We start from the raw sequence: 27007 nt of genomic DNA on the forward strand, positions 1-27007 counted from the left end.
ACACTGCTCCAGGCTACCGAACATGACACCCTTTTACTTCAGGTTCTCCTCTGGTTTCAAAGTGAAAATAACAACAACAACGAAATCTCATATAGCACTTAACTACATCCCAGGCACTGTTCTGAGTGCCTCATGCACGGTAACTCATTTCCGCGTTACCGTAAGACCCGTGAGGTAGTTGTACAGCATTACTTTCCCCTCTTAACAGATGAGGAAATAAGCACAGAGAGGCTCAGGAACTTGCCCACTGCCACACAGCTATTAAGTGACAAAGCCAGGCCAGGAACCCAGCTCCAAAGTCCCTACACTTAATGACTCTACCCCACTGCCCCCAGCTTTATAGAGAGAAAAGCTTTCTTCACTAAAGCCGCACATCCCAGTTTCTAGTGTTAGAGACTCGATTCCAGGGAAGAAGTCAATCAAAGTGTTCTTTCTCTGAGATTAACTCAGGAAGAAAGTTTATCCCAGAAAAAAAGACTGCAAGTTGAATCTCACCTACCTTTTACACAAACGTCCATGGCTCTAAAGTCTTCATGGGGTCTCAAGGGACAGAGTCTCCTCCCCTGACCTGGATTATCTGGAAACTTCAGAGCAAAGGAACATCCTCCAGGCCTGGAACTGGTTCCCTGAAACATTCTAGACTCCGCCCAGTTAAAGGCACAGGAGTCTGCCCCTGGGGTGCCCTGACTGCTGAGAGTGCAGCTGGTTTTCACGTGCCTCTGAGTGTCACTCTCCAGATTACCACAGCCGCTGGAGTTAGGGTGAAGCCAGTTACCTGCAGAACCCAGAAGAGTCACACAAGTCCCCGACAGCCCTGCCCCAGGTATATTTACATCATGTGACTTGTTGACTAGGAAGATGGAAGCTTCTAGAAAGGAACCCAAAGAGAATCCACAGCTGCTTTCTCCAAGCTTCTTATACTCAGAAAAGCAAGTGCTGAAGAAATCACTCCCATCCTAAGGAGGAGGAAAATTGGAGGGAGTCCCGCTGTCTCCAGTAAAACAAACAAGGACACTTAATTTCCAGGCACTGCCGAGAAGATGTGTTATTAGAAAGTCTGAGTTCCAAGGGACTCTGTGTCCTTGCAGTGTGGCTGTCTGAGTTCTCTAGGTTGTGGTTTCAGCCAGGAAGTCGAAGAACTTCAGCTGATGGGTCAACAAGAACAGAACTTAACCTGCCACAGCACATGGGGCTGTAGCTTTGGTAAGACTGTTAAAGTGTCCTCCCGAAGCAACCAGTTGCTGGCTTCTGACATTTCCTTTGGGGAAGCTACAAAGTGCTAACTCTTCCCAGGTGGCGCTAGTGGTTAAAAAAAAAGAAAAGAAAAAAAGAAAGCCTGCCTGCAATGCAGAAGACACAAGGAACATCAGTTTGATTCCTAAATCGGGAAGATCCCTTGGAGAAGGAAATGGCACCCCACTCCCGTGTTCTTGCCTGGAGAATCCCATGGACAGAGGAGCCTGGTGGGCTACGGTCCCTAGGGTCGCAAAGAGTTGGACACAACTGAGGATGCACAAGTTGCTAAACAGCAAGGAAGGGCACAAACGCTCTGCAATTCTATATTTCTGGCCATTTTGAAGATTTCCTCTTCAATCTTACCCATCCACCCACCTGTATTAACCAAGCTCTCCTGTATCAGAATTCAGATAATACAGAAATCAGGTGATGCAGTCAAGGACGGGGGAACTGCTTTTCCTGCCTCAGATAGGAGACTGCAGCTCCAGAACCATTCTCTGGAACTCAGCATAATGCCTCCCAACCCCGGCTCGCACATACTCCCCATGATCCCCCTCTTGCCCAAGTCTTCACAGATGGGCACCCTTGAGTTTTAAGGAAGCCAAAGACCCTGTCCAGAGGTGAGGTAAGAAGGAATCCATGGCAGTAGGAAATCAGCAAAACCTGTAGGCTCAGCCCCCCGCCAGAAACGTGCAGGCCCCAGAGGAGTCACACAAGCACCCACTTCTCCTGCCCTAGTTATAGCCAGGACCCATTGACCAGGAAGAGAGAAAGTTTAAGAACAAAAGCCAAAGACAGCAGATTCCCTGGTGGCTCAGTAGTAAAGAATCCACCTGCCAATGCAGAAGACAGGGTTCAATCCCTGATCCAGGACGATCCCACATGCTATGGAGCAACTAAGCCTATGCTCCGCAAGTACTGAGCCTGTCTCTAGAACCCAGGAACCTCAATTACAGAGCCCTTGTGCACTAGAGCCCATGCTCCCCAACGAGAAGCCACCGCAGTGAGAAGCCCTCACACTGCAACAAACTTGCCACAACTAGAGAAAAGCTGTGCAGCAAGGAAGACCCAGCACAGCCAAAGATAAATAAATACAATTATTTTTTTAAAAAAACCAAAGAGACTGCACAGCTGCCTTGTCCAAGCCTCTTCTGCTTGTAGCAGCAAGTGATTAGGAAATCATGAGATCACGCTTGTGAAAGATCACGCTTGCAAACTTGCACAGGTGTTCTAGAAACGTTAGCTATTTTGCTAAGCATAAGGGAACTTTTTTCTTTGAGGCAAGATGGTCTTTCACCATCCTAAGTTTTGCTCCCAGAGCAGACAGGCACTCACACAGAAATATCATCTTTCGAGTTACCCCAGGAGCGTGGACAACACAGGCTGGTGGGAATGGACCAAGTTGTGGATATCCTTGTTCAGATTGGATTGTCCACTGCAGCACTGAACCTAGGCATGCTGCTCTAATGGAGAAGAGCAAGAAGGTTTTCCTGAGAAATCTGCCACCTGTCTTTGTTGAGTGTGAGGATGAAGGAATTAGGATCTGCTGTGACGCAGTGCCAGGGATCCATTCACTCTGGTGTTTCTCTCAGTGTTGGGCTGACTCCATCACTCCTCCTGGCTCCTGGCTCCCAGCTACCCTGCAGAATGTTCAGGGCTCACTCCCATGTATTTCACAATCCCCTCCTTTGTTACAGCTCTCTCAACTGTGTTCCCAAGCAGTAGCAGCTGACGTCTATCCATTCCTGCCTGTTCTCCTGATTCTATGCTGAGCGCTTCACACACATCACCTCATCCAATCCCACTAGCTGGGTGATCACCAAGCCCGCCCGCCCCATCTCCCTTGCAGCTCTGCGTCCCTCCCCTTCTCCCACTGCTCATCCCTTAGTTCAGGATACCCCACTCCTGGTTTGGCAGGAGGGTGTCAGGATTGGTCTCCCCACCACCAGCCTTGTCCCTATTCAGCACAGATGTATTATCCCCTGTTTAAAGCCACCAGATGGCTCCCTCACTTTCCTCCTCAGTCTGGCTTCATGAAATTAATTTGAGTTCAGCCTCATCACATTTCCCCTGCACTTTCCAACTGAGCCAAACTGCCACAGGGGTTCCTAAGCTTAAGCTCTCGTGCCATCCACTTTGTTACTCAGAGCTTCTCCCCAGTGTGTTCAACAGAGAGCTCAGGCTCCTTGAGTTCTCTCACTTCCGAACATCAAACACTGGTCTCTTTGCCAAGGAAATGTGTCTGCGTGATCCAGAGAAGCATGGCCCCAACCAGGGTTATAACGTGTGTGTGGTTTTGTCCATATCAGTACGACACACCCCTAATATATCCTTCCATCTGGTGGGAAGGAAGGTGGTCAGTGTGGACACTGGAGCCAGCTTAGTCAGGGATTCAGCACTGGCCAACACCAGCCTCTGGTACTGGTTCTGAGTTACGGGGCAGGACAGTGTTGCACTGTCCCAGCCCTTCTTCTCTCCACTCTCTGGCTGACAGCATCAGTGCCTCCATCCTCACTAGACCAGAAGCCTGCCTCCTGCTCTGCAGAGTGTTTCTTTTCACTCATGAAACTTAGATGGCCAGTAATGTTGGCATATAAAGTAGAGTGCTTCAGACTTCATGGTGGTTCAAGCGGGAGATTCTTCATCTTTGAAAGCATGATAAAGGCAGAATTGTATTGTCCTGTAGGTTATTGGATGTACCGTACTTCATACCAAGTAAGATGAGGGCCCGAAGAGGGCTCCCTGGACCAGCTCAACTAGATCTGGCTCTGACCCTAACTTTATTTGCTCTCAGGGCAGTCTCATGAGATGAGCCTTTTTTTTTGCCTGTGTTAGAACCACAAGATTTTGTCTTTGTACTAACATTCTAAAATATTATGAGATTACAATAAAACATCATTAAAGTAAACTTCTTTCCTATAAAATGAGATTACATACTCTTCCTGTTCTACAATTAGATTTTTTCAGGCTTCCCCGGTGGTTCAGTAAGAATCCACTTGCCAGAGCAGGAGACCCTAGAGCCGGTGGAGCTCAGCAGGAGAAGCCACCACAATCAGAAGCCCACGCACCACAGACAGAGAGTAGCCCCCGCTCGCCAAGAAAACCTTTCAAAAATTAAGACTCTCCTGCTCGAACCACCCTGAAGTCTGAAAACCCTGCACAACCGAAAATAAATAAAATTATAAAAAGTGAAAGATATTTTTCACTCCAGTAAAGATAAGGAAAAGAGAATTTAAAGACGTCTTGGAGTCCCTGGTGGCTCAGAGGTTAAAGTGTCTACCTGGAATGCGGGAGACTCGGGTTCGATCCCTCAGTCGGGAAGATCCCCTGGAGAAGGAAAATGGCACCCCACTCCAGTACTCTTGCCTGGAGAATCCCATGGATGGAGGAGCCTGGTGGGCTACAGTCCATGGGGTCCCAAAGAGTCAGACACGAGTTTCTTTCAAAAACTAAGTGAAAATTAAAATACTGTTTAATGATAAACTCCTGCAACGTTTCATCTCAATGACAATGCTTTTTTTTTTTTTTTTAAAGCCAATTTAATAGAATCTTGGTCTCCCACAGTGTTGACACTTGTCGCTACTCTCATTTTTTTCTCTTCACATTCATTTTTTATTCTTCGGTCCTCCTTCTGTTTCCTGTAATGAATTATGAAATATTTTATAGTTTGGGTATATATTTAATAGTTGGACATATTCTTTTCCTAATGTAAAGGAATGCAGGGTTTATGGCCGTACATATCTTAAGAGAATGCAGGAAGCCAGAAGCAAGACTCATCCTCTCTGCCCAGGCCCGGGGAGCTGCGTGTCCTGCGGCTCTCTGCCCCCTTGTGTCTGCACTGGGGTACTGCATGGTCCTCAGAACTGCATCATCTGAGATGGATCAAGGCCTCCCTCCCGTCATCCAATATGTTCCCTAGGCCACCCCCAATTCTGTGAGATGGGAGAACAAGTGCTCCCAAGCTCCAGGAGGAAAATGAAGGAACTCTGCAATCAGACCTCTTTTAGACTCGTGCTTTCCCCCTTCACAGCTGAGACTGTGGGCAAGTTCCTTTACCTTTTTAAGCATTCGTTTCTACATCTATAGAATGTAGGTGATAATAAACACCTGCCTCCTAACTTGTGGCTACTGAACTTCTAACAAGCCAAATGGATGTAATGTTGTTGTCAAGATTAAATGAAAAGTCATTATTGTTGTTGTTGTTCAGCCACTAAGTCATTTTCAACTCTGCGACGCCATGGACTGCAGCATACCAAGCCTCCCTATCCCTCACTATCTCCCAGAGTTTGCCCAAGTTCATGTCCATTGAATCAGTCATGCCATCCAACCATCTCATCCTCTGTTGCCCTCTTCTCCTTCTGCCTTCAATCTTTCCCGGCATCACGGTCTTTTCCAATGAGTCAGCTCTTCGCATCAGGTGGCCAAAGTATTGGAGCTTCAGCATCAGTCCTTTCAGTGAGTATTCAGTGTTGATTTCCTTTAGGATTCAGTGATTTGATCTCCTTGCAGTCCAAGGGACTCTCAAGAGTCTTTTCTAGCACCACAGTTCAAAAGCATCAATTCTTTGATTCTCTGCCTTATTTTTGATCCAACTCTCACATCCATACATGACTACTGGAAAGACCATAGCTTTGACTATACAGACCTTTGTTGGAAAACTAATGTCTTTGCTTTCAATACACTGTCTAGGTTTGTCATAGCTTTCCTTCTGAAAAGTCGTTAAGTGGCAACAAGTCATAGACCAATGAATACTTCCAGAACAAAAGAAAGAATGAGTCAGTAGCTGGGAGGAAGCTTGAGGCCATCAGTCCAGCTTCCTTCCCAATAGTCAAGTCCTCTCTTCTAAGGACCCCATTGAGATGGGGAATAAGAGTAACAGTTGCCAAGGGTAAGGATGTCTTTCTGACAGCAGCTCTTGCAGCCAATTCCAGATTCCTAAAGATGAGATCATCGAAAAAGCAAGAGAGTTCCAGAAAAATATCTATTCCACCTTGTTGAGTATGCCAAAGCCTTTGACTGTGTGGATCACAATAAATTGTGGAAAATTCTGAAAGAGATGGGAATACCAGACCACCTGACCTGCCTCTTGAGAAATCTGTATGCAGGTCAGGAAGCAACAGTTAGAACTGGACATGGAACAACAGACTGGTTCCAAATAGGAAAAGGAGTACATCAAGGCTGTATATTGTCACCCTGCTTATTTAACTTACATGCAGAGTACATCATGAGAAACGCTGGGCTGGAAGAAGCACAAGCTGGAATCAAGATTGCTGAGAGAAATATCAATAACCTCAGATATGCAGATGACACCATCCTTATGGCAGAAAGTGAAGAACTAAAGAGCCTCTTGATGAAAGTGAAAGAGGAGAATGAAAAAGTTGGCTTAAAGCTCAGCATTCAGAAAATGAAGATCATGTCATCTGGTCCCATCACTTCATGGTAAATAGATGGGGAAACAGTGAAAACAGTGGCTGACTTTATTTTTCTGGGCTCCAAAATCACTGCAGATGGTGACTGCAGTCACGAAATTAAAAGACGCTTACTCCTTGGAAGGAAGGTTATGACCAACCTAGATAGCATATTCAAAAGCACAGAAACTACTTTGACAACAAAGGTCCATCTAGTCAAGGCTACGGTTTTTCCAGTGATCATGTATGGATGTGAGAGTTGAACTATAAAGAAAGCTGAGCACCGAAGAATTGGTGCTTTTGAACTGTGGTGTTGGAGAAGACTCTTGAGAGTCCCTTGGACTGCAAGGAGATCCAACCAGTTCATCCTAAAGGAGATCAGTCCTGAATATTTGTTGGAAGGACTGATGTTGAAGCTGAAATTCCAATACTTTGGCCACCTGATGTGAAGAGCTGACTCATTGGAAAAGACCCTGATGCTGGGAAAGATTGAGGGCAGGAGGAGAAGGGGACGACAGAGGATGAGATGGTTGGATGGCATCACTGACTAGGTGGACATGAGTTTGAGTGAACTCTGGGAGTTGGTGATGGACAGGGAGCCCTGGCGTGCTGCGGTTCATAGGGTCACAAAGAATCCGACATGACTGAGTGACTGAACTGAACTGAATTGAAAGATGAGAAACTGACTGGCCTAGTTGGGTTGTCGGCCTGCTGCTGGGCCAGGCCAGGGGTGTACTAGGTTAATTAAGAGAGACAAAGAAGGAGTGGGTCCTTGTGAGCTGGACTGACATTCTGGGGGGTGTTTACTAAACCATGTGAGAGCCTGAATCAAATAGCAGAGGCAGCTGGACATCTGTGGAGAAAAACCCTCCTGAGATGCAGAGTTAGGTCACAGCGAATCAGTCTGGGTGGTCTTAGTAAGGTCATTATGAAGGTTGAGAAAACACATGTAGCTAGACTCTATACAGTGAACTTCTATAAAGCCAGGTTGTTGTAGATTGATTCATCTCATCCATCTGCTTCTAAAGAATCAACTGATGCAACTATCATTTCTATACCTGCTTCAAATATACAAAAATAAAAGACCCAGAAAGGTTAGATCTCTTGCTTGATGTTACAGAAATTGTTTGTTTGAAGCTAGAATCCAAGTTCTCTGCATCCTGGCTGAAGTCTCCTACTGCATCACAGTAGTCCCCAGGCAAGGGACAGGCCCCAGAGGAAACTGCTGGTTTTTCTGAGAAGGGCAACTTCCAGGAGGCCTTGACAAGCTGGACAGGAGGCATCACCTTCTAGAGATGGCCCTCAGAGACAATGAGTATGTATTTCTATGCTCTTTAATCCTTGATGATCCCTTGCCTATTTGAGGTAAAGGGTCTTTTGAAGGAAAAAATTATCTTTCCTATTAGCTGTATTGAACATATTTCAACATTAAGAAGCAATCAGAATGGAGACTAACTTAAGAAATTCTTTTCACAAAGAAATGAATGCCTTTTAGTCTTTATAAATAATCTGTTTCTCTGTTGTTTTTCAAAGTTTCAAAAATCAATACAATATTTTTAGGTAGTACATTATTACAGAGGTTCCCTGGTGGCTCAGAGGGTAAAGAATCTGCCTGCAATGCAGGAGACTCAAGTTCAATCCCTGGGTTGGGAAGATCCCCTGGTGAAGGGAATGGCAACCCACTCCAGTATTCTGGCCTGGAGAATCCCAAGGACAGAGGAGCCTGACGGACACAGTCCATGGGGTCACAAAAAGTCGGACACGTCTGAGTGACTGACACTTTTACTTTTGTACAAGAAGCTCTCTGTGCACTGTAAATTATTACCACAAAGTTAGTGATCATCACTTGGCCCCATCGTCTTGGCCTCATCGTCTTGGCCTCCTGATGTCCATGCCTTTGTGATGTCTCTCCTGTTACAAGTGGGTGGCACCTCTGACTTGCTTCCACCCATACGATTCGGCAAAGGCGATAAGATGTCACCTCTGTGATGATGTTACATAGGATTGTAATGTCTGTCTTGCAAAGAGCCTCACTTTGTAGGCTTTGAGGAAGCAAGTGATCATGTTGGGAAGACCCACGGGGCAAGGAGCTGAGGATGGTCTCTGGTTGACAGCCCTAAGAAAGTGAGGCCTTCAGAATGAAACCTACCAGAAACTGAACATGCCCAACAACCACATGAGTAAGGAGGTGGTTACTTCACCACTCATGCCCCACATGATACCACAGATCCAGTTGTCGTCTTGACTGCAACCTTGTAGCAGACATAGCTAAGCTGTGCCTGGACTCCTGGCCTACAGAAACTGTGAGATAATGGCTGTGTATTGTTTTAAGTCACTGAGTTTATAGTGATATCATTATATAGCAACTGATAACTAATACAACCTGATAATACAAATATGAAACAATTATATTCTTATTATCCAGAAATTACAGTTGTATTAATAGCTATGTTATATCCTTCTGGGTAAAATTAATACATCTTCATTGAGAATTACAATGAAGCAGAAGCAAATATATCAAAAAAGGAAAATCCCTCCTCTCCTCCTTTACCTTGTTCCTCTTCCCAACTTCTGTAGGAAAACCAGAGTTAATAATTTTGTGTGTTTTTCTCTCCCTCCATCCTTCAATCCATAGATTTATGTATTATATAATATGCAATAAAACTGCACATATGTAGCACACATATAAATAATACATCTTGCAGAAGTATATTTTACATATTTTAAAATAGAAATGCACAATTAAGCAAAAACACTGGGATTATTTTATATTATTCTGTTCCAGTTGCTCCAGTCAAAAAACTAAGGCTCACCTTTGTTTTTCTTTTTCCCTTACTCCGCACATCCAAGTCGCCACTGAATTCCATTGTCTCCATCTCCGAATATAACCCACGTCTACCTAAATACTTGTCACTGTCACCACTATTTCTCTAGACCAAGCTATTATCTTATCTGGCCCTTTTCCTATCCTAAGTGACCCCTGCTACAGTCTTGGCCTCGACCCTCCTCTTCACACCACGCCAGAGTGACTGCTAAAACCTGAGTCAGATCATGTCACCCCTCTGCTCAGAACCCACCAGAAGAACCAAAGTTCAGAATGAATGGGGAGATTGGAGGTATGTGCTAAGTCTCTTCAGTCGTGTCTGACCCTTTGCAACCCCATGGACTGTAGCCTGCCAGGTTCCTCTGTCTATGGATTCTCCAGGCCAGAATACTGGAGTGGGTTGCCATTTCCTACTCCCTCTGTCTGAGGGTGGATTGTCCTTGGTAAGACTATAGTCAGGGTTGCCTGGATTAGAACCCTTCCCTTCTCTGGTGTCCACAGCCTGGAAAATGAAGCCCAGCCTCCTGATCTTGCACACATGGCCCTCCCTCTTCTGACTGCACCCACCTCTCCAGCCTCATCCTCCTTTCCTGCACACTCGCCACTCCCCTGCCCCTCTTCCCCTTCAGAGCCTTTGCACATGTGGCCATTCGCTCTCATTTTTTGCATGTCTAAATCCTACTTATCTCCCCATTCCCAGCAAACCATTCATGTCTTAAGCAAAATATTCATCAATCTATCAACATCCAATGATAAGCCTCAATAATAAAGTAACCGTGTATCCCAGAGCACTTTCTCTTCCGTCTGTGATCACTTTGAGTTATTCCTGCAACACACCTATCCCCTTTTGCTATTAGACACAATGCTGTGTGGACTGAATATGCACTCTGAAATATTTTCCTTAATTAGATCTTTATTATAGAAAAAATCCATCCCAGTACCCTCCTCCATATTGCACGGGCCACAGACTCTTCTCTGCCACTAAGTAACTGTATTGTAAATGCTCTCAGCTAAGACGACTCACACTGCATGGTGAGATGAGAGTGCTTCGCAGGATTTGTTGCTCAGCTGAAGCCTCAACTTTCTGCCAATTACTTTCAGTTTGCACCTATCATGACTGAGAAACTGTTTATAAGTATAGCACTAGACCTACCACAAAGAAACAAAAAGAAAAGCAGAAGATGTTAAAGTGTAAATCTGACAGTAACTCTAGGTAACTATGGGAACGGTTGAGAAAGCAAAGGAAAAAGATCAACAGGAAATTACAGATTAGCGGAATGACTTAGACATTTTTAAGAACATTAATAAAGCTTGCTGCAGCCCAGGAACACTAACCAAGAAACAGAGGGATGGCAGATGACAGCAGTCATAACCAGGAGCATATCAATTGTTCATGGACAAAGCTCCACCATATGTGCACAGCTGACTTTGCATCTCCTTAGGAATGAGGCCATATGGACCACTTAGAGGCTGATTTAAGCAGCACTTCTTTATCCAGGAATGCATCCTTCACGCAAAACAGCAGTGCACATATAATACTTTCATTTCTATTATTTTATTTTCCTTTATCAAATTGTGTCTTAAAATCTAAATGTATTCTAGATGGAATACTGCTTTGAACATGGTTCAGTTCAGTTCAGTCGCTCAGTCCTGTCTGACTCTTTGCGACCCCATGAATCACAGCACGCCAGGCCTCCCTGTCCATCACCAACTCCCAGAGTTCACTCAGACTCACGTCCATCGAGTCAGTGATGCCATCCAGCCATCTCATCCTCTGTCATCCCCTTCTCCTCCTGCCCCCAATCCCTCCCAGCATCAGAGTCTTTTCCAATGAGTCAACTCTTCGCACGAGGTGGCCAAAGTACTGGAGTTTCAGCTTTAGCATCATTCCCTCCAAAGAAATCCCAGGGCTGATCTCCTTCAGAATGGACTGGTTGGATCTCCTTGCAGTCCAAGGGACTCTCAAGAGTCTTCTCCAACACCACAGTTCAAAAGCATCAATTCTTCAGTGCTCAGCCTTCTTCACAGTCCAACTCTCACATCCATACATGACCACAGGAAAAACCATAGCCTTGACTAGACGGACCTTTGTTGGCAAAGTAATGCCTCTGCTTTTGAATATGCTGTCTAGGTTGGTCATAACTTTCCTTCCAAGGAGTAAGAGTCTTTTAATTTCATGGGTGCAGTCACCATCTGCAGTGATTTTGGAGCCCCAAAAAATAAAGTCTGACACTGTTTCCACTGTTTCCCCATCTATTTCCCATAAAGTGATGGGACCGGATGCCATGATCTTTGTTTTCTTAATGTTGAGCTTTAAGCCAACTTTTTCACTCTCCACTTTCACTTTTATCAAGAGGCTTTTGAGTTCCTCTTCACTTTCTGCCATAAGGGTGGTGTCATCTGCATATCTGAGGTTATTGATATTTCTCCCGGCAATCTTGATTCCAGCTTGTGTTTCTTCCAGTACAGCGTTTCTCATGATGTACTCTGCATAGAAGTTAAATAAGCAGGATGACAATATATAGCTTTGATGTACTCCTTTTCCTATTTGGAACCAGTCTGTTGTTCCATGTCCAGTTCTAACTGTTGCTTCTTGACCTGCATACAGATTTCTCAAGAGGCAGGTCAGGTGGTCTGGTATTCCCATCTCTTTCAGAATTTTCCACAGTTTATTGTGATCCACACAGTCAAAGGCTTTGGCATAGTCAATAAAGCAGAAATAGATGTTTCTCTGGAACTCTCTTGCTTTTCCATGATCCAGTGGATGTTGGCAATTTGATCTCTGGTTCCTCTTCCTTTTCTAAAACCAGTTTGAACATCAGGAAGTTCACACTTCACATATTGCTGAAGCCTGGCTTGGGAGAATTTTGAGCATTATTTTACTAGTGTGTGAGATGAGTGCAATTGTACGGTAGTTTGAGCATTCTTTGGCATTACCTTTCTTTGGGATTGGAATGAAAACTGATCTTTTCCAGTCCTGTGGCCACTGCTGAGTTTTCCAAATTTGCTGACATATTGAGTGCAGCACTTTTACAGCATCATCTTTCAGGATTTGAAATAGCTCAACTGGAATTCCATCACCTCCACTAGCTTTGTTCGTAGTGATGCTTTCTAAGGCCCACTTGACTTCACATTCCAGGATGTCTGGCTCTAGGTCAGTGATCACACCATCGTGATTATCTGGGTCGTGAAGATCTTTTTTGTACAGTTCTTCTGTGTATTCTTGCCACCTCTTCTTAATATCTTCTGCTTCTGTTAGGTCCATACCATTTCTGTCCTTTATAGAGCCCATCTTTGAACATGGTAGTCACTGAGAAAGAGTACTTTCAACAACTGAATGTGAAAATACACAGGTAGGGCACCTTGCTCTGGATACAGAAAGTGTGAAAGTGAAAGTTTTTGTCACTTAGTCATGTCCAACACTTTGTGACCCCATGGACTGTAACCTACCAGGTTACAGCCACCAGGCTCCCCTTTCCAAGGAATCCTCCAGGGAAGAATACTAGAGTGGTTTGCCATTTCTTTCTCCAGGGGATCTTCCTGACCGAGGGGTTGAACCCAGGTCTCCTGCACTGCAGGTGGATTCTTTACCATCTGAGCCACCAGGAAAGCCCAATCTGGATACAGAAGGTGCTTTGCAAAACAGTTTTCTTTAAAAGTTTTCTCTTACTCACCCACCATAGCTCCCACAGCTTCTTGTGTTGTTGCTCTTGTCACAATATAGTGTACATATTGTCTATCTTTTCCGCGGGCCTGATAAGGCAAAGTTGTGGACCAGTCTCAATAGTAAACATGACACATCCAAACTGGGAAACTCAGAAAGAGGGACAATTTACTAAGCTACCTTCCCCGGTGGCTCAGACGGCAGAGCATCTGCCTGCAATGTGGGAGACCCAGGTTCGATCCCTGGGTCAGGAAGACCCCCTGGAGAAGGAAATGGAACCCACTCCAGTACTCTTGCCTGGAAAATTTCATGGATGGAGGTGCCTGGTAGGCAACAGTCCATGGGGTCGCAAAGAGTTGGACACGACTGAGCGACTTCAGTTTCCTTTCCTTTCCTTTTACCAAGCTAAAGTCTGGGTACTGGGAAGCCACAGAGGATGCTAGAGCACCTAGAGCTGGTAAAGCCAGGAGGAGTCATGTGCCCGGGCCTCCTTCATTTGAGGGACATGGACAGGATGACGCAACCATGCAGGGCCAGAGCAGGGGAATCAACACCCCATCTCAGTCCACTCCCACTCTCCAGTGTCCACCTGGGCTCCCTGTTGGCTGAGGGCCAACGCCAGAGGGCCGGGAGCCCAGGGATGCACTCCACAGAACTGCCCTTCTGTGCAGAGATCAGGGTGAAGAGGGTGAGGAGAGGGTCTGGCTGGGCAAATGCGAGGTATTAAGACAGTGTGCGTCCTATATAATATTTATGTCCTTCGGGCCTAGAACAACCCTCATTTAAGATTTACATCTCTAGCGCCCAGGAAAATCCTTGATACTAAGGGGGAAATTATAGTTATATTTCAACCATATTGTCAGGCACTAGAGATATAAACATAAATGTTAATAACTATTTGGCTGGAAGGAGAGCACAAAGGATAAATTAGAGATGAAGGAAGAAAACTTTTCTGAGACAGGCATGTGATGAATGGAAGGGTACATGTTTGCAGAGCTTTAAACCTCCTCTCTGGGGACTAAGTCAGGTGCCCCAAAGGTGAGTGTTAGTTCAGGTAACTTGAAAAAAAGAAAACTAAGAGTATAAGTAAGTGCAGTCCATCTTCAGCTATCCATGAGTGTCAAGGTAAAATGAGTTTTCTCAGATCCTGCACACTTAGCTAGTTAATAGCAGTATCTGTCAGGATGGAACCAGTTATGCTATACAAACAACATAAAAATTTCAGAGGCTTCATCTGGGTATATGTTCAAAAGAATTGAAAGCAGAATCTCACAGAGATATGGATATATTCAAGTTCGTAGCAGTTACTCACAACTGCCAAAAATAAGAAGCAACCCAAGTGTCCATCAGTGAATAAACAGATAAACAAAATGTGACATATAGATACAGTGGCATATTATTCAGTTTTAAAAAGGAATAAAATCCTATCACGTGCTACAACATGGATGAAACTGGAGGATATTATACTAAGTCAAATAAACCATTTACAAAATGACAAATTTTGTGTGACTCCACTTTTATGAGGTACCTAGTGTAGTCAAATGTATAGATGCATAAAGTTAAATGGTGGTTGTCAGGGGCAGCGGGGAGGGGAGGTCAACACGTTGCTGTTTCATGAGAACGAGTTTCCGTTTTACAGGATGAAGAGAATCCTGGAGATTGTTTGCACAACAATGTAAATATTCTTAAGACCACTGGACAGTACACTTAAAAATGGTTAAGGTGGTAAATGTTATATTATATATATTTTACCACAGCTTTAAAATGTTTTTAACCAAAAAGTTAAGCGGCTTAAACCACAACAATTTATTTCTCACATCACTACACTTTCATCAGGGGGAGCTAAGGGCTCCACTCCATGTTCATATTGTTCTCCCTCTGGACAAGCTAATGGAGCAGCTACCTTCTGGAACACAGCTGGTTTCCATGGCTATGGGAAGAGACCAAGGCGGGGGTCTTCCCCATCCAAACCCAGTGGACTTAAGGTATCCACAGATGCATGAGGTCAGAGACATGGGGGCCCCAAAGCCAAGAACTAATGCATATCAAGAAGTATGTGTACATAAAGACATGGACATGGCTCCTGGCATAAGAATCTGAGTAGGTGCAGACTCAGATAAGAAGTCGACCATGTTTTTTTTTAATTAACCAATTTATTATTTATGTGGCTGCATCAGGTCTTAGTTGCAGCAGGCAGGATCTTTGTTGGGTCATGTGGGGTCTTTCTTTGTGGCACAGACTCTCTAGTTGTGACACATGAGATTAGTTGCTCTGCGGCATGTGGGATCTTATTTCCTGACCAGGATCAAACTCATATCCCCTACATTGCAAGGCAAATGGACCTTAACCCCTGGACCACGAGGGAACTCACTGATCGTGTTTCTAAAAGAACCACTAGTCTGACTTAAGAATGCCTGTGACTTCCTGCAGTTATAAATGATCCAGGAGGTCATTGACTAATGTTCTATTCAGATACTATTTACTAAGGAACGTGATGAAAAAGCAAAGTAGAGCCAACAGCCATGCAGAACACCGACCAGGGCCTGGATCAGGGCCAAGTCCTCCCTTCGGGGTGGAGGGGTGGGGCCTCTCAGAGTGTCTGCCCACTTTCAGTCTGTTTCTGAATCATTGTGGACCCATGACCACTGTGTATCTTCTCTTTCTCTCTTCCCCAGCTGGAGTGTTTTGCCACCGCATATCGGGGCAGAGGGAGGGGACATAAATAGCTCACTTGCTGGTTCATGGTTTCCAGATCACAAGGAGCCATACTCCAGGTAGATGAAACTGCAGTCATTCATTAAAGTAGGAACTGTCCTGAGAGCCTCAACTTGGAACTCAATACTGAAACTGGATGGAAATTCGGGGCACTAAGGGGACTTGAGAGAGGCATGAGCATGCTGTTTGTAAAGGAAGGTGAACTGAAGGGGTTACCACGTGGGTGGATTATATCTTTAGTGATGTTCCTCAAGTATTCAGGTTCTCCTACTCTGGGCACATAGTAAGGTGGCACTTCCTGTCCACGTTTAGTTAGAAAAGACTGAGAGAGACTAACTCAGTTCTTTGCCTTTTGCTTTCTTTTTCCAGTTCAGTTCAATCCCTCAGTCATGTAGGAAAAACCATAGCCTTGACTAGACGGACCTTTGTTGGCAAAAGTAATGCCTCTGCTTTTGAATATGCTGTCTAGGTTGGTCATAACTTTCCTTCCAAGGAGTAAGAGTCTTTTAATTTCATGGGTGCAGTCACCATCTGCAGTGATTTTGGAGCCCCAAAAATAAAGTCTGACACTGTTTCACTGTTTCCCCATCTATTTCCCATAAAGTGATGGGACCGGATGCCATGATCTTTGTTTTCTTAATGTTGAGCTTTAAGCCAACTTTTTCACTCTCCACTTTCACTTTTATCAAGAGGCTTTTGAGTTCCTCTTCACTTTCTGCCATAAGGGTGTGTCATCTGCATATCTGAGGTTATTGATATTTCTCCCGGCAATCTTGATTCCAGCTTGTGTTTCTTCCAGTACAAGCGTTTCTCATGATGTACTCTGCATAGAAGTTAAATAAGCAGGATGACAATATATAGCTTTGATGTACTCCTTTTCCTATTTGGAACCAGTCTGTTGTTCCATGTCCAGTTCTAACTGTTGCTTCTTGACCTGCATACAGATTTCTCAAGAGGCAGGTCAGGTGGTCTGGTATTCCCATCTCTTTCAGAATTTTCCACAGTTTATTGTGATCCACACAGTCAAAGGCTTTGGCATAGTCAATAAAGCAGAAATAGATGTTTCTCTGGAACTCTCTTGCTTTTCCATGATCCAGTGGATGTTGGCAATTTGATCTCTGGTTCCTCTTCCTTTTCTAAAACCAGTTTGAACATCAGGAAGTTCACACTTCACATATTGCTGAAGCCTGGCTTGGAGAATTTTGAGCATTATTTTACTAGTGTGTGAGATGAGTGCAATTGTACGGTAGTTTGAGCATTCTTTGGCATTACCTTTCTTTGGGATTGGAATGAAAACTGATCTTTTCCAGTCCTGTGGCCACTGCTGAGTTTTCCAAATTTGCTGACATATTGAGTGCAGCACTTTTACAGCATCATCTTTCAGGATTTGAAATAGCTCAACTGGAATTCCATCACCTCCACTAGCTTTGTTCGTAGTGATGCTTTCTAAGGCCCACTTGACTTCACATTCCAGGATGTCTGGCTCTAGGTCAGTGATCACACCATCGTGATTATCTGGGTCGTGAAGATCTTTTTTGTACAGTTCTTCTGTGTATTCTTGCCACCTCTTCTTAATATCTTCTGCTTCTGTTAGGTCCATACCATTTCTGTCCTTTATAGAGCCCATCTTTGAACATGGTAGTCACTGAGAAAGAGTACTTTCAACAACTGAATGTGAAAATACACAGGTAGGGCACCTTGCTCTGGATACAGAAAGTGTGAAAGTGAAAGTTTTTGTCACTTAGTCATGTCCAACACTTTGTGACCCCATGGACTGTAACCTACCAGGTTACAGCCACCAGGCTCCCCTTTCCAAGGAATCCTCCAGGGAAGAATACTAGAGTGGTTTGCCATTTCTTTCTCCAGGGGATCTTCCTGACCGAGGGGTTGAACCCAGGTCTCCTGCACTGCAGGTGGATTCTTTACCATCTGAGCCACCAGGAAAGCCCAATCTGGATACAGAAGGTGCTTTGCAAAACAGTTTTCTTTAAAAGTTTTCTCTTACTCACCCACCATAGCTCCCACAGCTTCTTGTGTTGTTGCTCTTGTCACAATATAGTGTACATATTGTCTATCTTTTCCGCGGGCCTGATAAGGCAAAGTTGTGGACCAGTCTCAATAGTAAACATGACACATCCAAACTGGGAAACTCAGAAAGAGGGACAATTTACTAAGCTACCTTCCCGGTGGCTCAGGACGGCAGAGCATCTGCCTGCAATGTGGGAGACCCAGGTTCGATCCCTGGGTCAGGAAGACCCCCTGGAGAAGGAAATGGAACCCACTCCAGTACTCTTGCCTGGAAAATTTCATGGATGGAGGTGCCTGGTAGGCAACAGTCCATGGGGTCGCAAAGAGTTGGACATGACTGAGCGACTTCAGTTTCCTTTCCTTTCCTTTACCAAGCTAAAGTCTGGGTACTGGGAAGCCACAGAGGATGCTAGAGCACCTAGAGCTGGTAAAGCCAGGAGGAGTCATGTGCCCGGGCCTCCTTCATTTGAGGGACATGGACAGGATGACGCAACCATGCAGGGCCAGAGCAGGGAATCAACACCCCATCTCAGTCCACCCACTCTCCAGTGTCCGCCTGGGCTCCCTGTTGGCTGAGGGCCAACGCCAGAGGGCCGGGAGCCCAGGATGCACTCCACAGAACTGCCCTTCTGTGCAGAGATCAGGTGAAGAGGGTGAGGAGAGGGTCTGGCTGGGCAAATGCGAGGTATTAAGACAGTGTGCGTCCTATATAATATTTATGTCCTTCGGGCCTAGAACAACCCTCATTTAAGATTTACATCTCTAGCGCCCAGGAAAATCCTTGATACTAAGGGGGAAATTATAGTTATATTTCAACCATATTGTCAGGCACTAGAGATATAAACATAAATGTTAATAACTATTTGGCTGGAAGGAGAGCACAAAGGATAAATTAGAGATGAAGGAAGAAAACTTTTCTGAGACAGGCATGTGTGATGAATGGAAGGGTACATGTTTGCAGAGCTTTAAACCTCCTCTCTGGGGACTAAGTCAGGTGCCCCAAAGGTGAGTGTTAGTTCAGGTAACTTGAAAAAAAAAGAAAACTAAGAGTATAAGTAAGTGCAGTCCATCTTCAGCTATCCATGAGTGTCAAGGTAAAATGAGTTTTCTCAGATCCTGCACACTTAGCTAGTTAATAGCAGTATCTGTCAGGATGGAACCAGTTATGCTATACAAACAACATAAAAATTTCAGAGGCTTCATCTGGGTATATGTTCAAAAGAATTGAAAGCAGAATCTCACAGAGATATGGATATATTCAAGTTCGTAGCAGTTACTCACAACTGCCAAAAATAAGAAGCAACCCAAGTGTCCATCAGTGAATAAACAGATAAACAAAATGTGACATATAGATACAGTGGCATATTATTCAGTTTTAAAAGGAATAAAATCCTATCACGTGCTACAACATGGATGAAACTGGAGGATATTATACTAAGTCAAATAAACCATTTACAAAATGACAAATTTTGTGTGACTCCACTTTTATGAGGTACCTAGTGTAGTCAAATGTATAGATGCATAAAGTTAAATGGTGGTTGTCAGGGGCAGCGGGGAGGGGAGGTCAACACGTTGCTGTTTCATGAGAACGAGTTTCCGTTTTACAGGATGAAGAGAATCCTGGAGATTGTTTGCACAACAATGTAAATATTCTTAAGACCACTGGACAGTACACTTAAAAATGGTTAAGGTGGTAAATGTTATATTATATATATTTTACCACAGCTTTAAAATGTTTTTAACTTAAAAAGTTAAGCGGCTTAAACCACAACAATTTATTTCTCACATCACTACACTTTCATCAGGGGGGAGCTAAGGGCTCCACTCCATGTTCATATTGTTCTCCCTCTGGACAAGCTAATGGAGCAGCTACCTTCTGGAACACAGCTGGTTTCCATGGCTATGGGAAGAGACCAAGGCGGGGGTCTTCCCCATCCAAACCCAGTGGACTTAAGGTATCCACAGATGCATGAGGTCAGAGACATGGGGGCCCCAAAGCCAAGAACTAATGCATATCAAGAAGTATGTGTACATAAAGACATGGACATGGCTCCTGGCATAAGAATCTGAGTAGGTGCAGACTCAGATAAGAAGTCGACCATGTTTTTTTTTAATTAACCAATTTATTATTTATGTGGCTGCATCAGGTCTTAGTTGCAGCAGGCAGGATCTTTGTTGGGTCATGTGGGGTCTTTCTTTGTGGCACAGACTCTCTAGTTGTGACACATGAGATTAGTTGCTCTGCGGCATGTGGGATCTTATTTCCCTGACCAGGGATCAAACTCATATCCCCTACATTGCAAGGCAAATGGACCTTAACCCCTGGACCACGAGGGAACTCACTGATCGTGTTTCTAAAAGAACCACTAGTCTGACTTAAGAATGCCTGTGACTTCCTGCAGTTATAAATGATCCAGGAGGTCATTGACTAATGTTCTATTCAGATACTATTTACTAAGGAACGTGATGAAAAAGCAAAGTAGAGCCAACAGCCATGCAGAACACCGACCAGGGCCTGGATCAGGGCCAAGTCCTCCCTGCGGGGTGGAGGGGTGGGGGCCTCTCAGAGTGTCTGCCCACTTTCAGTCTGTTTCTGAATCATTGTGGACCCATGACCACTGTGTATCTTCTCTTTCTCTCTTCCCCAGCTGGAGTGTTTTGCCACCGCATATCGGGGCAGAGGGAGGGGACATAAATAGCTCACTTGCTGGTTCATGGTTTCCAGATCACAAGGAGCCATACTCCAGGTAGATGAAACTGCAGTCATTCATTAAAGTAGGAACTGTCCTGAGAGCCTCAACTTGGAACTCAATACTGAAACTGGATGGAAATTCGGGGCACTAAGGGGACTTGAGAGAGGCATGAGCATGCTGTTTGTAAAGGAAGGTGAACTGAAGGGGTTACCACGTGGGTGGATTATAGTCTTTAGTGATGTTCCTCAAGTATTCAGGTTCTCTCCTACTCTGGGCACATAGTAAGGTGGCACTTCCTGTCCACGTTTAGTTAGAAAAGACTGAGAGAGACTAACTCAGTTCTTTGCCTTTTGCTTTCTTTTTTTCCAGTTCAGTTCAATCCCTCAGTCATGTCCGACTCTTTGCGACCCCATGGTCTGCAGCACGCCAGGCCTCCCTGTCCATTACCAACTCCCGGAGTTCACCCAAACCCATGTCCATCGAGTTGATGATGCCATCCAACCATCTTATCCTCTGTTGTCCCCTTCTCCTCCTGCCCTCAATCTTTCCCAGCATCAGGGTCTTTTCCAATAAGTCAGTTCTTCACATCAGGTGGCCAAAGTATTGGAGTTTCAGCTTCAACATCAGTCCTTCCAACAAATATTCAGGACTGATTTCCTTTAGGATGGACAGGTTGGATCTCCTTGCTGTTCAAGGGACTCTCAAGAGTCTTCTCCACCACCACAGTTTAAAAGCATCAATTCTTCGGCTCTCAGCTTTCTTTATAGTCCAACTCTCACATCCGTACATGAATACTGGAAAAACCATAGCTTTGACTAGACGGACTTTTGTTGGCAAAGCAAAGTCTTTGCTTTTTAATATGCTGTCTATGTTGGTCATAACTTTTCTTCCAAGGAGCAAGTATCTTAATTTTGTGGATGCAATCACCATCTGCAGTGATTTTGGAGCCCAAGAAAATGGTCTGTCACTGTTTCCATTGTTTCCCCATCTATTTGCTGTGAAGTGATGGGACCAGATGCCATGATCTTACTTTTCTGAATGTTGAGCTTTAAGACAACTTTTTCACTCTCCTCTTTCACTTTCATTAAGAGGCTCTTTAGTTCTTCTTCACTTTCTGCCATAAGGGTGGTATCATCTGCATATCTGAGGTTACAGATGTTTCTCCCAGCAATCTTGATTCCAGCTTGTGCTTCTTCCAGCCCAGCGTTTCTCATGATGTACTCTGCATGTAAGTTAAATAAGCAGGGTGACAATATACAGCCTTGATGTACTCCTTTCCTGCTTTGGAACCATTCTGTCGTTCCCTGTCCAGTTCTAACTGTTGCTTCTTGACCTGCATACAGATTTTTCAGGAGACAGGTCAGGTCTGGTATTCCCATGTCTTGAAGAATTTTCCAGTTTGTTGTGATCCACACAGTCAAAGGCTTTGGCACAATCAATAAAGCAGAAGTGGATGTTTTTCTTTTGTAAAATATTTATTTATTTATCTGGCTGCACTGGGTCCTAGTTGTAGCACAAGGGATCTTCAATCTTCACTGCAGCACATGGGATCTTTAGTGGGGCCTTTTGAGATCCAGTTCCCTGACCGGATCAAACCCTGGCCCCTAGCTTCAGGAGCACGCAGAGTCTCAGCCACTGGACCACCCTGCCTTTTGTTTTCATTGGCACACATGGACACCAAGAAAGTTGTCTGTGGATCAGCATTTTAGCAACTACAAATACAATTTTCAATTAAATGCTCAAATAAAGAGGACGAGGCAAGCAGAAAGAGATTATTAATAAAGGTTTGTAACAGACAAAAGAAGATATTAAGAGAACAGGGGCTAGAATTGGCACCAAATAAAAGCAGAGCCACTTTGGCCCCCATGGTTGGTGACAGACTGAAGGCTGGTGGCTGAGATGCTTTGGTCAATTTATCTGCTCAGTAGTGCTGACTCCAGCCCATCACTGACTCTCCTGCAACTTATAGAGCAAATTATACAGCAATCACCACAACAGCTAAGTGTGTTCTTGGGCATGACATTAAGGCTAAGACTTTGTGTTTTCCATAACACATGTCTGAGGCCATTAACTTGCTCACTCCCACCTAGCAAGGAATCCCACACCTGGTAGCCTTTTCTGGAGGAAAAGTTCCGTTAGAAAAGTCCATTGGTTAGCTCTCAGATTTCATGGATTATTTCAATCCAAACCTGTGACAAAATCCTTTTATAGGACTTTGTAGGAAATCATTTTAAAGCCATTCTCATGGGATGGGGAAGGAGGAAGAGGGAATTACGATAACTTAAGGCAGTGGTGGTCCACAGTCACCAGGGACCCCAAGGGAATTGAGCGAGGTAGATGAATCAGTCAAGCCATTACTTTGACCTAGAAAGATGACAACACTCTCTTCAAGGCCACCCTGCCTCCCTCCCTTGGGCAGGCGCCCTGGTTTCTGACATGGAATTTGGAGAGAAAAGGTCTTTGTAATCAGAGGCAAAGACCTTAGCAGAACCCAGAACGAGGCAGCTGACCTTCTGGATAGACCCACTTCTTCCTTTCCAAGTTAAATGCTTCAGCTCAGACGGTAAGCCTGACATGAGTCTTGAGAAACAAGAAGTGCCTGGCTTTTCATCTCTCAGTTTCTCCAGTCGCACTCTAATGAGTCTGTCTCCTCTTCATCTCTGAATCTCTCTGTCCCCACAACACCTGCCTCTCAGTTGGCCACTCCTGTATACTTTCAGAAGCCGATCCCATTCCACATGCGATGTCGCCCCTGAGCAGTACTCAGTAGCTGTGTGGCGGCAAATAAATGAATGCAAGACACCTCAAGGTGCTGGGGACCAGGCTGCCATGGTAGCAGCGCTGACTCTGTGGCCCACGCATATACCCTGCAGGCCGGGGTTCAGGGCCTAACGTGGGGCAGCAGATGTGGCTGGCCCCTCGGTGCCACACTGGAGGGTGCTGGCTTTTCATGGAGCTTCTGTTGATGAGCATTTTGTGCAGTTTCATGGCGCAGCACTATTCTGACGCCTGCAAGTCACAGGAAAAGCAGCTGCTGAAAGAGATTTCTGAGTCCAAGAAAAATTGATGCATTTTCTATTCTTCATCTGCTCTCATGCCTAGTAACCTGATAAGGTATCACCTACAGACGGTTTCTCAAAACAGAAGTCTTCCTCTGCTAATCTCACTTATGCGAGAATGTCCAAGGAAGCAGGAGGATGTCGCCGAAGGTGGGGAATAAGCTCTGCCCACTACAGTGTGATCGCTGCAAAGTGACTTTATTAGTGTACTAGGGCTGCCTTGACAAAAGACCGCTAACGGGATGGCTGAAAACAAAAGAAATTTATCCTCTCACTGTTCTGGAGGCTGAAAGTCCCAAATCAAGGTGCTGGTGAGGTCATATTCGGTCTCGGAAGTCTCTGGGGGAGCATCCTTCCCCTGTCTCTTCTAGCTTCTGTTGGTTGCCAGCAACCCCCGGATTTCCTTGGCTTGTGGACATGACAGTCTCTGCCTCTGTCTCCACATGGACACCTTCCCTCTGCATCCATGTCATCACAAGGTATTCTCCCTGTGTGTCTGTGTCCACTTTTCCCTCCTCTTATAAGGACACCAGTTATTGAATTAGGGCCCATCCTAATCCACTATGACCTCACTATAGTTTAATTGATTACATCTATGAAGACCCTATTTCCAAATAAGTTCACATTCCCAGGTTCTGGGTGAACGTGAATTTTGGGGTGCTACTTAGTCAATCCAGGACATCGACAACACAAGGATGGAAATCTTTCTGGCGGGGAGTTAGGGGTAACGTCCCAGGGTGGCTGGTTAGTCCCCTCTCTCAAGCATACCTTTACCTTAGCTTCTGGTCTGCAACTAGGTAGTAAAAATAGTTGAGCACCTACTCTGGGCCAGGCCTTATATACTTTTATATGCTGCTTACAGGACTGCAAAAATCCCAAGAGCTCACACTCTCATCATCTTCATTTGACTGAGAAGCACGTTAAAGGCACTGAGAAGTTACGTGGATTGCAGGTGGACCCCCACAGCTGCACTGGACCATCTCTGCCAGTATCTGTAATCGGGACACTCTAGGCTCTGAGGGCTAGAACAGATGAATCAGAACATTTAGGTCTGGACAGGGTTTGCTCTTGTCTGTTTATTATGCTTTTTGTAGTTCTAGGAAATATACAACTATCGTGCACGGAGAAATACTATATCAACATCCATATAGAAATACTATATCAACACTGTACCAGCATCCAAGAATCATCTTGGTTAATTCACTTTTCAAGTATTTTTTAAATAAAATATTTTTATTTTATTTAAATAAAAATAAATAATTTTTTAAATAAAAATAATAAAATATTTGAAAAGTGAATTAACCAGGATGATTCAAACAACCGTCTAGCAATGAGAAAACAAAAACTATTTATGAAAAATAGTACAAATCTCTTTAAATTGGTCACAGCTAATTTAAACCAAGTCCCAGGGTTAGATACCTTAGGGCTATCTAAGCCCTAAGGGAATTGGATTTTCCCCACTAGTAATGGGCACCATGTCAAGAAGGCAGTAGATGGCCTTTCTCCTTGATTGTGAGCACAGCCCATCTCCACATTCAGGAGCAGCCCTGGGGCCCAGATCACAACCTTCCTAACTGAGCATTTGAGATGCCTCTTCTATGGGCTGCCTCCCTCCCACCTGAGCCCTGGGTATGTGCTCGGGCTGTCTCTGGAGAGGCTAACCTACCAGACACCGTAGAGGAACTGCATTCCCCACCATCACTTCTCACTACCAGGTAAGCAACAGCTTCCACCATACCTTAGTGTCTGTTCTCGGCACAGTGGCCCCGGGGCCGCCCAAGACACTTAGTCATTTGTTCCACAATATTTAGTGAGGGCCTGCTGGGTAGGGGAGGCATGCAGGTGCCATGGTGACAAGATGGGAAGTTTCTCTCTTTGTGTAGCTTATGTTTCAGCAGAGAGACAGACATTAAGCAAGCCAAGGAGCTCATTTCAGAGAGTGAGGAGGACTGAGGAGATCATGAGGCAGGGTGATGTGATGGGCAGTAGCTTCTGGGTGAGCTTCAGGAGTTCGGGGGAACTCAAGGGAAGCCTCTTTAAGGAGATGGTGTTTGAACTGAGCGCTAACTCAGGAGAAAGGTAAGCTTGGCCAGGCTGAGGTAGGCTGAAGAAATAGGAGACTGAGTCCACCCATCCTCCCAGCCAAACTAGACCCTGGGGTCCGGCAGATCCCACTGAGAAAGTCAGCTGCTGCTGCTGGTAGTCAGAATGCTGATACAGTTTTCAGTCAGTGCTGCTGTAGAGTGTTGTTTCATAGGACTAATGTAAATTCAATATAACAATTTATTTACAAGTATCTTGCTTTGATTGTAAACAGATTTGTGCAAATAATTGGATGTAATTTTGTTAACTATTTAGTATCGGGAGGCAATGCACTCTATCAAGGCAGTGGAATTGCTCCCCGGAGGAAAACCTTCTACAATTAAGTAATGGGAAATAGGAAGGAAATTATTTTCTTTAAATCAAAGACCAATTTTGTCACTGTTACAGTGAACCCAGATTATACCCGAATTAAGGCTCCCTGAACCCAGGAAAAGTCTGGATTCCAGGCAGTGACTGGGGTAGAGTTCCCAGAGCTGGGGTTCCTGTGGGGTGTTGTTTATCCCATATCAGGGTAGGATGATGAGCCGCAACAGCTCTCCTTTTCTGCCCCCTCTGCTATAAAAGGCTGGCTAATGTGTAGAGTCATTGAGCATCCATATGGGGACATCAGGTTGATGGCAGATACAAAGGTTGGCTCGCCTAACATCCATGCCAATCACTTCTAGCTTACGCCTGTGCTATACAGAGTCTAGAAAGCTAAATTACATTTCTTGGTGTCCTTTGCAGCTAGGGTGCTAGAACATAATGTGGTTCTGGTTGTATCTAGAGGATCACTTACAGGAGTCCCTGAGTTGGAAGTGAGCTATGTGAGGCAGCAGCAAGGGGAGGTGATTTGGCAAGCACACTGGCAGATGAACCTGGTTCTTCTGGGGCTGCTCTTGCAGTTTCAGGCATCCAGTTCCCAATTTCACTGGTGCCAAAGAATGGGAAGCAGCGACCATGGTGCCTTTTTTAGAACCATACTAAGACAGTGGTTTTCAAAGTTCACTGTACATCAGAACCACCTAGAAAACTTGTTAAAAGATTGACTGTTGGCCCTCATTCCCAGAGTTTCTTCAGTGGGTCTTGGAGGAGGTCTGAGAATTTTCATTACTACCAAATGTCCAGGTGATGTTGATGCCACTGGTCTGGGAGCACACTTTGAGAAGCACTCTTTTAAGAGCTGACTCCTCATTTCTCCTGGATATATTGGGCCTGTGTACAATTTCCAGGCCTGTGTGGCCTTCCAGGAGATTCGGTGACTCATTAACACCCTTTGGTAAACCCCTTTCTGCGTA

The sequence above is a fragment of the Bos mutus genome, chromosome 8, assembly GCF_027580195.1.
Source record: "Bos mutus isolate GX-2022 chromosome 8, NWIPB_WYAK_1.1, whole genome shotgun sequence".
Taxonomy (NCBI): domain Eukaryota; kingdom Metazoa; phylum Chordata; class Mammalia; order Artiodactyla; family Bovidae; genus Bos; species Bos mutus.